Here is a 16,040-nt window from a genome sequence, read left to right on the forward strand (position 1 = left end):
AAAGGGCTGACATATAATTCAATAGTTTCCACTAACCTGAGTAGGAGACAGTCCTGTGGTGAGCGGATCCCTTTGCAGATCACTAGCACCAGGTAAGCAATGGAAATGAGCCTGATGCCAGGTTTAGCTGAAGTAGGACACAGGCCAGGAAGCGATCTTTCCTCTTCTTAGCACTTCCAATATCACCTCCCAGATGTTGTGCAGGGTGGGAAGGGAGACTGTCTGATCTTCTATTAGAAAGCTGCAGACTTGCTTATTCCAAACACACTAAAATAATACGGAAAGAAAAATTGTACAGATTTTGAATTTGGCTTAAATATTGTTCCAGTATAGGCAGATCCCTCGCTATACAAATATATTTATTTGTGTATGCATGCATTTGTACACTATACATATGTATGGATGAAAATCCCTCCCTATGGTAGAAAGAACTAATGAAAAATAATTTCCACAAAATATTGCACTGCAAAAGGTAATAAAGCAAACAATCTTAATTTGCACTTAACACTGAAAAGTGATTGGTTTGTCCTGTTGTTTCATGGATTGAGAAGTACATTAAAAAAAAAAAAAAAAGTAAAATGGTAGGCTGCTGATTAACAATACACTGAATCTAAATGTACATGAAGCAGCTTTCAGATATCCACTGCTCTCAGACTTTTGACCATCCCTACCTCATGCATTTCAGTTTTCCTATCTTTGATTTTCCTTTCAGCCTTTCTCTCACAATTCCACTGAATGTTGTACAAATAGTGCAAGTTATAGACTGTTTCCTGCATCTTTTTCTTTAGAGAAATGATTTGTTAATAGCTTTCAAATCAAGTGTGGTGCCACCAACTGTCTTGTCACTCTTTAACCCTGGATGGAGGAGCCAATGAAAGGAGAGAGGTCGCAGACATGCAGAAAATACAGTATAAGCCAGATAAACTGGTTGGATGAAGGCAGCGATGGTTGCCTCATTATAGAAGGCCCTCATAATCTTCCCTCAACACATGACCAAAATATGGCCACTGCATTCCCAAAACATGAAACAGGTCACTTCCTTTTTCAAAATGCTTTTGTGTTCTGGTGGATGACCAGAGGTACACATTAAGTTTCAGTCACAGCATAGACTTATTGTTATCAGAAGAGGGGGAAGGGCTTGGGATACATGGCCTAAAACACTGCTGGACCCATTCCAGTCAAAAGTTCTTCCCCCTCAATTTGGTTCATGAAGAAGACTTGTGGTGGCAACTCCACAGAGCAGGAGACCCTCTTATTGATCAGGAATTAGTGCCACAAGGTCCAGAATATAGCCAGATTCTGTCTCTGTCTCCATATCTCTTTAGTATACAGCTGGGTGATTCCTCTCATAAACTTCCCTGGCAGTAGTGTGGCAGGAGTAGGAGAGCCAAAAAACACTGAATTTGAGCGGTTACTGTTAGGTGGAGAGCCTGTAGCAATAACCAGTTGAGCCGACAGTAGCTCTAAATGATGCTGTCAACTATATAAGCTGGAACGGAGTTTTTGCTTTCGCCTGCCATTGCAAAGCAGAACTGAGAATGAAGACTGTGGTGGTCCCTGGCATGCTATGTGCTGTGTTTAAATACAATAAAACTCTGGAGATAACACAGCAGTAGAAAATTTTAAGGGAAGATACAGTTTGTGGAGAGGAAAAAGAAAATTAAAAAGCAAGAATGTGTCATTTCTGGAAGATATACATGCCTATGGGGCATGGTCATTTCATCTTCCACTTCTCATTGTCTTTGCCTGTCAGCAAGTTGGGGCAAAGTTGAAAGTTGTTGGCATTTGCTATCTGTCCTGCAGGAGTGAAAATGGCTGTATAAAATACAGGAGCAGAGATTAACTGGGGCATTTTCCCTGACCTATTTTCATTTTCTTTTGTAAGTTATAACAGCACAGTCACTCATGCTTATTACATTGCACTTAGTGATTTAGGGCTTGAGAATCTGTGGTAAGATAAGGAGAAGTTAAGAAATGAAAGGATAGGGGAAAGAAGGAGGCAAAAGGAGTACAAGAAGAGAAAAGCAGGCAGCATAAGAAGAGTTATGTCTTTTGAAGCAAAAAATAAGCCAAAGTTAAGAACTAAGAGTAAGAAATAGTTAATCCACAGCACACCTCAGCATAGATGAATAAAATAACAGCCTCAATTACACAAGTGGCAACAGTGGAGCAGCCAATCTATTGGCAGAAAGGAGATGAAAACTAGCAAAGGTGATTAAAAGGCAGCAAAGGAGAATCAGTCAAAAGGCTTGAATGTGCTATAGCATTTAGAAAGGGAAATCAAATGACAGGAACAAGCAAGCTGTGAAATGACTGGACAAAAAAAAACTGATAGAATTTGCGACAGACCAGCAGAGAAGCAGAGGACATGGAAAATCAGTCTGTGGCCCTGAGGGTCAGGAGTATGGAGATCCTTCTGACTGCTGCAGCTGGAAATGAGTTTTTCACCAGCTACCTAGGCAATACCACAGACTTGTTCCATCCCCATTGTGTGACTATCTGCTTCTAGTGGAAGTTCAGAAGTTTCTCAAGAGCCATGTTATTCATAATGCTGATGAAGATCAGGAAATAGACTAGGAATAGAGTTCCTCAATCTTTCAAACATGGATAGCTGCCAGGAATCTTGGATAAGTACCTATTTCTTGATTGTTTCTTGAGAATGAATGGCAGTATTGATAACAGGTGATGCATTCTGCTGTTTTGGATGGAAAATGAGAGAGTGGCAGCTGGGAGGGTGGGTGGGTGATGCTGTAGTTGACAAGGAACTAGTAACCAACAAAAGAGTGGAAAAGAGGAAAAAAAGAAATTCATTACTTAAGGGAGTTAAGGAGATGAATCCATTTTACTCACGAAGAGAAGGTTCATGTCATTCGATCATCATTTATAAATAATTGCATGAAGAACATTATGTATAAACCATAGTAGAGACCTATGGCTGAAAATTCAAGGGAGACAAATTCAGTTGTGTAATTATCATTAAAGACAATTAAGCATGATGGTGGACTACCAATAGTTCAGTTATCTTTTTTAAGCTATATGTTCTTTCTCAGTTAAAACTTACTAGCTTAATATAAAACATTTGAAAATCAAATTAGGCATACTCTATCAATGCTTCATAGACCCTTCAGATGATTACATTGTTACTTTAAAAATGTAACATTTGATCTGTTAAAGATCAATTTGATTAATTTCATGGTACAGAATGTTTAAATATATGAAGTATTTCTGGTATTTATAAAATTAATTTAAATTAAACTAGTATATAAAAAGTTAAGAAGGCTGGTGAGTATTTTTCCATTTTGTGGTAGCTTCTGTTCTTTTTAATTATATTAGTTTGCACACGCTATCAGAAATTTCTCTTTTGGTGAAAGTAGAAAAACAAATTACAGAGAGACATGAAAGTAAACTGAGCCTCATCAGATATCCTGTGGCCTGTTACGATTTCTAGCCTAAAGAATTACTAAGCACTAAATAGTGCTTTGTTCACCTGAACTCAAGTAAATAATGTTCCTAGGCCTCTGAAACCAGACTGCATGATGTAATGATACCACAGTTAGATCTGCCTGAAGCTCTCTTAAAAGTAAAAACAAATAAACAAGACTATACACATTCATATTTTCCTTTTATATAAACCACCTTAGTTTCATTGACTCCATTTAAGTTATACCAATGCACATCAGCTAAGAATCTGAACCATAAAGTATATACTATTTTACCCTTCTACAGGAACCTTCTGATAACCTTCACCTACTCATAAGAAGGATTTCCTTGAAAAGGAAATGATGCTTATTTGTCCCATTTTACAGATAAGGAATACAGCCCATAATTAATGTTTTTGACATTTATTTCTTTCAAAGCAGGCCTTTGAAATTTGGGTTCTTATCTAAGTTTCAAATCACGTTTAGGGACCCAGCTTTGCCAGGTATTGCATATATGTGAAAAGAGAGCTTTGCTGATTATATGTACTCTTTCAAAATAAGATGTAAGGAATGATGAAACAGGTACCTAGGAAGAAAAAGATCTCAGAGACAAGCATAAGCAGTTACATGAGAAGGGAAAAAAAAAAAAAATTAATTAAAATAAATATTAAATAAAAATAAAACATGATGCATAATAAAAACAAGAAGGAATGAAAACCATCAGTAACAACCCTTAACCTCTCCTGGCCACCAATCTAGTCATTATTAGTTGAAAATGTTAGATCACAGAAGAAATTACTTACAACAAGGAATTTGGAGAGCTTTTAAGTTTTAGGCTATGTCAAGGACAGTGTCCAGAGCATAAAAGCTAGACTAGGAAAAAGTGTAGGCAGGTGTGGGATATAACAGATCCCCAGTCCTGAGATTTATCCTGCCTTGCTTTGGCGCACGGGTCTTGTAAACATTTTTGTTAAGAGTACAAACTCTTGCTAAATGTGGAAAAACAGCATTACCAATATTTCTGGGTTGAAACTGCTAGGTTACAAACACAACGGGTAATTAAAAAAATTAAAAGCAGAAAGCAGTCAGCAATCAGTAATGGATGGTCGAGGAGGAGTAAATAATGAGGAAGCATGTAGACAAGTACAGAAAGACATATAGAGCATTAAAAATGGTAACAGATGACAGACTTCAATGCAGATGAATTAAATGTAATTATAACTTTGATGAGCCTTCATGGCGCAAGACTACTCTTTGTTTGAGATAAAATATGAGGAATATAGATGAAAACATGAAAAAAATGGAAGACAAGTCATTGTGCGTCATTAATGAATGATAAGAAACAGAAAGAAGATAAATCAATGTATTTAATGAGTCTTAATAGTTCAGTTGTGTATGTCTGTGGATTAGCATGTACATGCTTCATAAAATATGAGCATTTAGAAAAATAATGAGAAACAAAAGAGAGCTTCTCCATGTACTGTTAAATACAAGGTGTCTATCTGAGCACTCAACTAGAAAAAGATCATCAGTTTCCCTGACTTCTGCTTCTTCATCCATAACTTTTTTAATCAAGATATATAACTGGAACAACTGGCTGGGTGGTTTATGGATTTTTTGCACATTTCTCTAAAGTATCAAACAATGGCACAGGCAGAAGTAGCAGGGTATTGGCATCGTTATACCAGTTCTTTGATTCATGGCATCAGAAGTGGTGCAGTTCAGTGTGACCTGACTGAGCTGACTCGATAGAGTTTGCCCTGCAGAAGCAGGATATATTTTGTGTCCATTTATCTCTCAGAAGTATAGAACTCCAGATTTGTAACAGTAACCAAATCCATAGGAAGCAATTTCATGCTCTCTCTTTTAGATTTCCCAGGAGATGATAAATTTCTTAAGATTATCCCCTGCCAATCAAGAATAAGCCTGCTGAAGTCAAATCAATTCTATGAGAACATAAGGGAAGTGACAGTATACCAGGCCTTGAGGCTATGGGCAATGAAGGGTACACAGGTATTGCAATGCACTCCTTAGCCCAGATATCACGTGACACAAACATGACTCAACATTTCTGACCAGTTTCAAATATGGAAAGAAAAAAAAAATAGTAAGAAAAAAAAGAGCAAACCAAACAACCTAAAACAAGTAAATGCAACCTTAGCAGTAACAGGAAGTGAGATAAAACCAGAACTGCCAGCTCAAATCCTTTCTCAGTCACACAGCTGCAAATTCTGAGATTTAAAACCTGCATTTCTAGTGGAAATCATTATAGCAATCTACAATATGATGTGGAAATCTAAACCAACACTGATTAGGGACTTCTTTTTTTCCAGTAATTGTCTTATTCCCTTACTTTGTATTAGTTGTTTGATGGATTTGTTGGTTTTTTGGCTTTTTTTCCAGTTTGAGGATTTGCATTATTGAAAGTTAGACTATTTTTTTTTTTCCTTTAAATTAGATCTCTGACTATTGACTCATTTGCAGTGGGGGATCAAGCAGGGCTGGTTAAAGTTGTTACCTCCCCCAGCTGTCCGCCCTTCTCTTTCCTCATTTTCCTTCAACAGGAAGAGGTTTCTTAGGCTGGAAGCAACTCCTGATAGTTACCAATCTACAGCCTAGCATAAAAAAGGAAGCTGAAAATTGACCCTGGTCAGTGCTAGTACATCTTCTGTTGTCAACTGCAGAGGTTCAAGAATACATCTCAGTAATAACTGCTGCGCAAAAAGTACCTTCAAGTGCACAGCAAAGAGCTTTGGGCAATAATTGTTTAAACCACCTTAGTTTAGGTGACTACAAAAGTGAGAGTGTCTCAAGCAGTTGCTTTACTCTAGAAGTTAGTTCTGTCAAATTATCAGCAATTATAAGGAAAATCATAATAGAATTGTTCAAAATGGTAAATGCATCTCCTCTGTGAGACTGTCCCATCTCATGTACAGCAATGAGAAAGACTAAGACAAGTGAAGCACTGATACTATCTTCATGGAGCTTAAAAGCTTTATCACATTAGATGAAATATAATCTTTCAAACATTTAATATAATAGACTAGCCACTATGGATTGGTAAAATCATCTATTGTCTGAGAAAAGAGGTGGAGCTTGTTTGTGAGCTTATGAAAGAGCCCTTCAGAGAGTTGATGTTTTGTATTAATGAAGTCAAGTATGCAATTGCTGGTGGTTAATATCATAAATGTCAGAGTCCTGGGGGTACCCATAGGCTCTGACTGGGTCCATCCTCCCCTGGCAGCCCCCACACCCCCTCAGCTCCGGTGCAGGGACTCCATGTCAACTTGGGGCTGGCACCCAGACCTGGACTAATCACTGCTGGAGATATGCAGGTCTCCAGTCCTGTGTTCTGGATGGACCTTGGACATATGCGATAGTCTTCTTTCCAGTCCTTTCTCTGGTCCTGGGTGGATCCTGAGCCAGACTCTCCACCCTGCCATGTCTGACACTGTCAACGGACCCTGTCCCCAGCACTGTGTTCTACCCACCCTACCTCAGAACCCTCTGGAGTCACTCTCTGCTTCCAGCTTGTTCTCCCTTGTGGAGTGGCCTTTCTCTTGCTTCTTCCTGACAATAAGTCCAGCAATAAGCCAATAATAGTGAGAATGACAGGACTGGTCATAAAAATGTTCAATAGCTAATGGTGAGTCAGAGACCAGAGAAATCCAAGAACAATGACAATGGATGTATACAGTTGGCATATTTTGTTCAATAGTAGTTGAGGTAAATTGTGTTGAGCAAATGCACAAGACAAACTCCAAAGATGATTCTATAGTGAAAACCAGCTTGCCTCTGAGCTTGTGGAAATCTGTCCCTCTGCTGAACGAACACTGACAGCTATGCATATGCTTCGGAAATAAAATGAATGAGTCAAAACCTGAAAACTCTCCTCTCCCTGACTAATTTTTTTGGCCTCACTAAAAGTCACCAATAAACTGTTACACAATCAAGCTGCTTCATTTTCTTCAGGGAGGATTTCACTGCCTTCTCTAACCCTACCAAAAGAATAACTTAACTTCTTAGCATTCTTTTTGCCTGAGGCACAAACAGGAAGATCATTTTATGATACAAGTAAAAAGTTCAGCTTATCCTGGGGGTATATTCCTGACTCTTCTTTGTAACTACTCTGCCTAGGACGAAGTATGTGTGGTGTGTTTAACTAAGACCATGGCTGATTTCAAGTGAAATTTATCAACAGCAAGTAAGCAGAATTAACTGAAGAGAAAATTCATTGTGAATAGAGAAGGGGTCTGCTTGAGTCAAAAGCAAAGAAGCAGCAGACCACAATTACTTATTAATTCTGCAAGATAATTTAAAAAAAGAAAAAGAAAAAAGTGTGATCCAGAAAAACCTTCCCATGTGCATACAGCTGTTTTCTTTATACAAAATGATCAGCACTCTCTCACAGGCTGAATGAATATAGCACTCACAAAGTTGATATAGGTCAGGGACTGAGAATTGTTGAGACTGCAAAATAGAAAACTAAGAGTGGAATTTCCTAACAGTGACCCCTAGCTGATTAAACCCGCCCTAAATTTGCAAACCTGGTGCAATTCTGCAGGTGGGTTTTCTCACCAGAAGGTTTCTTCAGTATCCAATTGGAGAAATAAATTTAGAATCTTTCCCAGTTCTGATATAGTATGGAAATTATATTAAGAAAAATATCTACTGGTACTAGTGACTAAATATTCTTCATAGCATCAATGTAGTAAGTAGTCTTACACCTTTCATCTGTGCATTTCTGCTTCCACATAGCTTGCATCCCTCATTAAAGCACATCCCTTCTATTTCTCTACCTGCAGGCCATGGTTACTTGGATGGGTGCTGAACCATTCACTGGTCGTGTAGATCTCATCAGAGATACTTGTTCCTTCTAACAACATTTCCTCTAAGTCTAAAAGGCAATTCCTTCTTGTTCATAAAGAGATTATTGAAGTGGCATAAGCTCTCTTTTAATAGATATTAAGAAAAAAGTTTAGGACTGAAAAAAATTAAGCTGGTGCCCTATGTTTCAAAACTGATGAAGAGTTGTTGACTGCTGTGACAACCTTCCTATCCCCCTCAGTCCACAAATCTGTGACATCAGTGCTTTGTACTGCTGAAGAGCAAGACAAATGGTTTCACAAGATATTTTCACTGTCTCAGAATCCTCTCAAAGATCCGAAACCTTACTGCCAATTTATCAGGATTCAAAACAGATACCATCTGCCTAGTCATTCTGCCTGGGTGGTTTTTCTTCCTTTCAGGTGATCAGTCTGTACCACCGTGACATGCTTTTCTGCTTTCTAGTAATAGCCCCTGGAAAGGGGACCTTCTGGCTCAGCAGATTATTTCTCATTTCTTTCTGAGTTTGGAGGTGTAATCATGTAGCCTTAGATTCTTGGCCTTGATGGTCAGGGTAATGTCTTAATACCTTCTCCTTTAGATAACTGAAAGCAATTTTCCTTTTCACCTATCCTTTTTACAACAATATGTTCTAAAATAAATAAACAGGAAGGATTGGAAAAGGCTTCACAAAATGGCATTATCCCTTTATCATAATCTAGGGATTAATCCAGAAAAAAGCAAAAATAAAAAAAATTCAGTAGAAAATCTACATTCTCCTTTGTATCCTATTACACATAATTAGCTTATACTGAATTGAAAGAGAATTAACAACACTTCTCAGAGCTCAAGGTTTTTCAAAACATTGTAGAACAAACTCCGCTAGTCTTGCATAAACTGCTGCGTGGAACTCAAGCATCTATAAAGCTATAAGAGCTATGCTATGAGCCCTGGAGTCTATATTGTAAACAGTATCAATTTTTTCATGCTATCTCTTTAAATAGTATTGAGAGAATTTGACCAGGATAATTGTTTTAAAATAATTTTCTCTTATCCAACTTTTATAAATCCTCATGTTTCTAAAATCTGTCCATTCATGTTTATTGAGCTGAAAGAAAACTGACTGCTCTTAGACCATTTAGAGGTACTCTTCCATAATTGTAACCATCCCCTTGAAAACACAGAAAGTTACAGAAACGGACTCAACAGAGACAAACATGAAAAAATTATTTTAGCTTGCTGAACCTATGGATAAGAAAGTACAAATAAATCTGCTTTTTTAATCAATAGAAAATGAAAATGAGCGAAGTCTTGAGGTCCCTTTGGAGATAGGGCAGATGGCCTTGTGATCAGAAAGTGATGTTTTTTCTAGAGTAGATTGATAGTCTGCCTTCTAGCCTTCTCCACTTAGAATAAAAGAGTGATGAATGCATAAGGGGCAACTTAATGAATGCTGTGTGACTCACTGAGGTGGTGTTTCAGTTCTATATAGTGCAGCTAGAGTATGCCCGTAAACGTGAATAGATTTTTTTTTCCAAAAACATAAAGTTTCAGTGACAGACCCAGAGATGGAAAAATTTGCTTTATTTTAGAAGTTGGCTATGACAATGAAAAGGACCTTAATGATTTTGTTTAGAAAATGTGAAAGAAGCAACTTACATGGGCCATTTGTATGCCATGCACAAGGTTTTACTTATGCCTTCCACTCCCACCATGGTAATAGTTAGGTCAAACATTTTTTTTTTTTTTAAACGTGTTGATTTCAGCCAGTTTCTTTTCTCATTATTCTATGTGTACAGCTAGAAATTAATCTTGCTTCAGCAGTCAAAGATAATGTTTTTATAAGCATGTCAACAGCAAAAGAAAGACCAGGGAGGCCTCCATCCCCTGCTAGATGCAGGAGAAAACATGGCAATGAGTGATAAGGAAAAGACTGAAGTGCTTAATACCTTCTTTGCCTCAGTCTTTAATAACAAGACTAGTTGTACTGAGGGAATCCAGCCTCCTCAACCAGAAGACAGAGACTGGGAGAATGACTCCCCCCACAATCCAGGAGGAGACAGTCAGTGACCTACTGCATCACACAGACACACACAGGTCTATGGGACCAGATGGGATACACCCGAGGGTGCTGAAGGAGCTGGCTGGGGTGCTCGCCAAGCCACTTCCATCATTTACCAGCTCCTGGCTGACCGGGGAGGTCCTGACAGATTGGAGATTGGCCAGTGTGACACCCGTCTATAAGAAGGGTCGGAAGGATGATCCGGGAAATTACAGGCCTGTCAGCTTGACTTTGGTGCTCGAAGAGCTGATGGAGCAGCTCATCCTGAGTGCCATCACACAACACGTGTGGGACAACCAGATGCTCAGGCCCAGTCAGCATGGGTTTATGAAAGGCAGGTCCTGCTTGACAAACCTGATCTCCTTCTACGACAGGGCGACCTGCTGATTGGATGAGGGAAAGGCTGTGGATGTTGTCTACCTTGACTTTAGTGAGGCCTTTGACACCTTTTCTCACAGTATTCTCCTGGCAAAAATGGCTGCTTGTGGCTTGGATGGCCACACGCTTCACTGGGTAAAAAACTGTCTGGATGGCCGAGCCCAAAGAGTTGTGGTGAACGGAGTTAAATCTGGTTGGCGGCCGGTGACATGTGGTGTCCCTCAGGGCTCAGTTTTTGGGGCCACTCCTGTTTAACATCTTTATGGATGATCTAGAAGAGGGGATCGAGGGCACCCTCAGTCAGTTTGCAGATGACACCCAGCTGGGTGGGAGTGTTGATCTGCTCGAGGGTAGGGAGGCTCTGCAGAGAGACCTGGACAGGCTGGAGCCATGGGCTGAGGCCAACTGCATGAGCTTCAATAAGGCCAAATGCCGGGGGCTGCCCTTGGGCCACAACAACCCCCAGCAGCGCTACAGGCTTGGGGAGGAGTGGCTGGAGAGCTGCCAGTCAGAGAGGGACCTAGGGGTGTTGATTGACAGGCAGCTGAACAGGAGCCAGCAGTGTGCCCAGGTGGCCAAGAAGGCCAATGGCATCCTGGCTTGTGTCAGCACTGGCGTGGCCAGCAGGGACAGGGAAGGGATCTGACCCCTGTACTCGGCACTGGTGAGGCCGCCCCTCGATTCCTGGGTTCAGTTTTGGGCCCCTCACTACAAAAAGGACATTGAATGACTCGAGTGTGTCCAGAGAAGGGCAACGAAGCTGGTGCAGGGTCTGGAGCACAGGTCGTACGGGGAGCGGCTGAGGGAACTGGGGGTGTTTAGTCTGGAGAAGAGGAAGCTGAGGGGAGACCTCATCGCCCTCTACAGCTCCCTGAAAGGAGGTTGCAGAGAGCTGGGGATGAGCCTCTTTAACCAAGTAACAAGCGATAGGACAAGAGGGAATGGCCTCAAGTTACACCAGGGAAGGTTTAGACTGGATATTAGGAAGCATTTCTTTACAGAAGGGGTTGTTAGGCGTTGGAATGGGCTGCCCAGGGAGGTGGTGGAGTCCCCATCCCTGGAGGTGTTTAAGAGGTGGGTTGACATAGCGCTGAGGGATATGGTGTAGTTGGAAACTGTCAGTGTTAGGTTAATGGCTAGACCAGATGTTCTTCAAGGTCTTTTCCAACCTAGATGATTCTGTGATGCAATTTATCATAGTTTAGTTTGGTCACAAAAATGCACTTTTTATTGTTTCAAATATATAAAATGTTACAGTCCAGTCTTCCTGTCTTACCTATTTATCTATTTCCAGCATGTCTATTGGATGGCATCTGAGTATATCTATTCTGATTTGAACAAAATTTGACATGAATCTCCAAGGTGTTCCGAAGCAAAGGGTGAGGGATGATTCTCAACAGATTCTGACCAGCTTATTTCGTGGTTTTATGGGAAACCAACTTGAGAAAGAGGCTGCAAAGGGAAAACCTTGGAAAATCCTTCTCAGTGTTAAAGACAAAAAAAAAAGATCTATAAGAATCCCAGAGTCCTATGTCTACTGGGACAAGACAGTGAAGGATGGCCAAAGGCAATCCATAGAAATACTTTATCATGATATTGTCAAAAGCTAAATGCAGAAACCCCTTGGAGTAAAGAAGAGGTAACCTCTACTAGGTCAAGGCTATGAAGTGCAACAACCCAAGGCATTATGCATACTATTACAAGGTGATGCCTAACAACATATACAAGTGAAAAAAAGAAGGTAACAGTGGGCTGAAGTGGCAAGGGGAGGGAATAAAGATCTCATGACAAACACAACAAATAAGAAAGTCTAATGGCATATTTAAGTTTTATTATTAAAATCCAATCCCTACACTCCAATATGGTAGAAATTTTCCATTTGAGTCATATCACAAACTCTGCCAAGGTCTGTTTCAGAACCAGCACAGTATTTTCATTTGAAGCTCACCATAGAAGTGAGAGCTCAGAGAAAATATATGCTGGGTGTGGGTGCTTCCCAGTCTAATGTAGTTCTAGTTAAAGTGCTTTATATGTCTCATAAAAGTGGAAAGGAACACCTTCATCTTGTCTAGAATTCAATATAATGTAACAATATCGTAATAACACATTGGTCTGCTATTCTAAACACTCCTCCCCTTCCCTTCCTCAAAATATTTTTTTAAGAAGCTGATTTTCTCAAATCTTATGAAGAATTCACTCTGTGGGTTTTTTTCTTCTGTCAGCTGCATGAATTTAAGGCTTGAACCAAACCTTACATTATTGACAGAAATTGAGATTATTTACTATGCTTTAGACATACTGAATTCAGTGTATTTTAGACATTACCATACTAACCTCTCTCTTGCAAGCTGCAGAAATCATTGTAACAATATAGCTGGGGAAAAAAAAAAAAAAAAAGACATTTATGAGAAAGACACTTTCATACTTATTATCTTTCTTAATGTTACCCCGTTTCTTTATTTAATTCTCTTTAAAATAAGTGAGGTTGTATTACGGCTCAGTGGACCATCACTTCAGCCTAGCCGTCTTGTATGATCACAGATAATTTAGAGAGGATACACTCCTATATTCTCCTTTCAGTTTACTGCCTTTCAACCATGCAGAGCAGTTTGCTAACATGCCTCACATTTATAACGGTGGTGGTGGGCAGAATTGTTTAAAGTCCAGGTAATCAGACTATAGACAAGATTAAAAAGGGCGTGGGGGTGGGGTGGTGTTTATGCACCAGTTCGAACAGAGTGCTTTGGAGGGAGCAAACGGGGAAGCTCCCCGCCGCCGCCGAGCGCTGTGCTCTGCTGCCACCTTGGCCGCGCCGCGGGACGTGCAGGAGGCGCCGCGGCCGGCCCCGCTCTGCGCCCGCGGAGCTCCCGCTGCGCACCGGCGGCGGTGTCCGCCTGCCTGGGAAACCTCCGCCGGTCAGCTCTAGTCATGCTCTCCGCTTACGTCATCCGCTGGTCTAAACAGGAGAAGGATATATGCGATGTCTACAGGGTCTGCTTTTTTTTTTTTTTTTTTTTTTTTTTTTGGAGAGGGGCTGGGGGTGTGCTTCAAAGGAGGTTTATTTGCCTGTTGTGCTTCAATTCGAAACTTAGAAATGTGAGTGGGAGGAGAATAATTCTTTTTTTCCTGCCCGTTTGCTTATTGCAGGATTCTTCTCCTTTCTTGTCCAGCCTTATCTGACACACTTAATGAAGAGAGCACTCAGATTTCCCTTCGCACGCACCGACCTGCCTCCGTGTCCTTCCTACTGCGTGACCACTGGGGCTCTGGAAGGAGCTCTCGGCAGTCCATCCCACGTCCAGGCTCTCAGTGTCTCTTAGAGGTGTCCCCTCCCCCCCCCCCTATTTTTTTTTTTTTTTGAGTGGGGGGGCAAATAAAGGTGACAGAAACATCATAATTTACTGAATATATATAAATGAATATTAAAAAAACAATGGAGTTTGTTAATAATTTCCTTGTTTCCCTCTCTACATCTTCGTGTTACAGTGCTACAGCGTTGCCTTGACATCAGGCTCCGGGCTGCGGGTACTGAGTTTGGAAAGCTTTCATGCACTTCATTTCATCTGAATTGCACATGCTTTTTCTCTCATTTTTAAGGCTCTTTTCTGCTTCGGAGGAAACATGTTCTGACATGCTGGAGTTTGCTGGTGGTAAATATTTCCTTTGACTACAAAGTGCATGTGTGAAAAAGGCGCTTTTTTTTTTGTTTTTTTTTTTTTTTTTTCCCCATGGAAATACGTTTCTTTCTCTCTTGCTCCTCTCTCTGCTATCATTAATAACCTGTAAACGAGCTGAATCCGGAGCTCTGAGTGAAATAGCATTTTCGGAATGTACTTTCAGCCACACCACGCTGAGGATAGTGCAGATGCTCTATATATGCGTGTGTGAGAGGGATTCATGAAATGCATATGAGAGTTTGCATACAAGACTCGGTGACAAAGTAGGAACCACAGGTGAGTCCCCAAGAGATCTGCTTTGCGGAGAGGATTTTTCTAGCCCCTAACCAGAGGAGAAGCATTCATCTCTCCAGCTGCTCCCCAGAGTTGGCGGTTCTGATTTGTTTCAACTAAAAATAACCAAGAATAGAAAATGGCATGTAATAAAAAGTCCCCAGCCAAGTAGCCGCGTGTGCTGCCCTTCCTCTTAAATAAGCGCTCCCCCGTGGGCTGAGGTCTCGGTGCTCGGGCGAGAGAAAGGGCGGCAAAGGGTTAAGCCCCTGACTTGCTTGCCAGGCAAAGTTTGAGGAAGAGTATGTCTGAGGCTGAGTACGCTGCAGCCCCGCGTTTGAAATCTGTCACCCTCACTTAGGAGCTCTACATCTCTGGTTGTCACCGGTGAATAATGATCCCGCGGCGATAAGATCGCTCCGCGGCGTTGCGCCGGAGCCGCCGGGGAGAAAGAGAAGAAAGGAAATTACGAGGCGTTTAACCGCTTTAGCAGGGTGTTCTTCTGTGTCATCGGTGGGTGTCAGGGTCAAATGACCGGCTGGACAGCAGCTTGGAAAGAAAATTTCCTTCTTCCTTTCCCCGAGAGAAACGTTGGGTGATGGTGGCCATTGGCAGCTATGGAAAACAGAGACCTTGGTGGTGATCCTTAAAATGATACCATGCCGGAGCCCAGCTGTTCTGCCACTTTCTCCCCTTTCAACCTGCCGGACCCGGTGGGCTTTGGGTGACCTATCGAAAAGGACCCACCTCCGCAGGAGAAGGTACGGCTAGTTCAGTCACTTTCTGGATTGACACGATCTTAATTTGACCAAAGTGTGTCCTGAGTATCTTTCTCTGATTTGAAGTGTGGGCTGGTTGAGGGGCCGGGAGCAGGGAGGGGAACAGGCATAATTCCTCCTAACCTCTCTGAGCCTGTGGGGCAGGGCAGCAGCCTGCAGCTTTGCAGAAGTTTTTAGCATTTCCACTTTCCTCCGTGAGTGAGGGCATAGGGAGCAGAAATGTCTGTGATGGACAAAAGTCTGCTTTGCCTTATGTGGTGTCGACAGGTTGCTAATATCGGGGACGTGGAGAAAGAAGGGGCGGGCGGACAGAGAATGAGGAAGACTTGGAAGGGCTTGTGTTGTGGTTTGGTTTTGTTTTTTTTTTTTTTTTTTTTTTTTTTTCACGAGAAAATGCACCGGTTGTCCAACAGCTTCGGGAAAGAGATATAAATCATGCGCAAATAAGTGATCTGAAAAGTATGCTGAGCCTTAAAAAAAAAAAAAAAAAGGCCTTAAGAAGTCAAAAGGGGCTCAGAACAACCTCTGAAAAGGGCTGCTCATTCGTCTTTGGATCCTACGAGTCTCCTGAACCTTTCATCCCTCGGGGCCAGCTGGGAGCTGTAAGCAGAGACTGGACCTCAGAGCA

Source organism: Athene noctua, chromosome 6 (genome assembly GCF_965140245.1).
Source record: "Athene noctua chromosome 6, bAthNoc1.hap1.1, whole genome shotgun sequence".
Lineage (NCBI taxonomy): Eukaryota > Metazoa > Chordata > Aves > Strigiformes > Strigidae > Athene > Athene noctua.